This window comes from Branchiostoma floridae, chromosome 1, assembly GCF_000003815.2.
Source record: "Branchiostoma floridae strain S238N-H82 chromosome 1, Bfl_VNyyK, whole genome shotgun sequence".
NCBI lineage: Eukaryota > Metazoa > Chordata > Leptocardii > Amphioxiformes > Branchiostomatidae > Branchiostoma > Branchiostoma floridae.
The window spans coordinates 28,895,421-28,896,309 of record NC_049979.1 but is presented as its reverse complement, the minus strand read 5'-3'; positions in this window follow the sequence as shown (position 1 = coordinate 28,896,309).

Sequence of the window (889 nt, the reverse complement as noted above, 5' to 3'; positions counted from 1 at the left end):
TTTGTACCGGGTTGAAGCTTTGGTGCTCCCGGCCTAAAGTGAATGGATAGTTTGTACCGGGTTGAAGCTTTGGTGCTCCCGGCCTAAAGTGAATTGATAGTTTGTACCGGGTTGAAGCTTTGGTGCTCCCGGCCTAAAGTGAATTGATAGTTTGTATGTAACTTACCGGGTTGAAGCTTTGGTGCTCCCGGCCTAAAGTGAATTGATAGTTTGTATGTAACTTACCGGGTTGAAGCTTTGGTGCTCCCGGCCTAAAGTGAATTGACAGTTTGTATTTAACTTACCGGGTTGAAGCTTTGGTGCTCCCGGCCTAAAGTGAATTGATAGTTTGTACCGGGTTGAAGCTTTGGTGCTCCCGGCCTAAAGTGAATTGATAGTTTGTATGTAACTTACCGGGTTGAAGCTTTGGTGCTCCCGGCCTAAAGTGAATTGATAGTTTGCATGTAACTTATCGGGTTGAAGCTTTGGTGCTCCCGGCCTAAAGTGAATTGATAGTTTGTACCGGGTTGAAACTTTGGTGCTCCCGGCCTAAAGTGAATTGATAGTTTGTATGTAACTTACCGGGTTGAAGCTTTGGTGCTCCCAGACTAAAGTGAATTGCAAGTTTGTACCGGGTTGAAGCTTTGGTGCTCCCGGCCTAAAGTGAATTGATAGTTTGTACCGGGTTGAAGCTTTGGTGCTCCCGGCCTAAAGTGAATTGATAGTTTGTATGTGACTTACCGGGTTGAAGCTTTGGTGCTCCCGGCCTAAAGTGAATTGATAGTTTGTATGTAACTTACCGGGTTGAAGCTTTGGTGCTCCCGGCCTAAAGTGAATTGATAGTTTGTATGTAACTTACCGGGTTGAAGCTTTGGTGCTCCCGGACTAAAGTGAATTGATAGTTTGTATG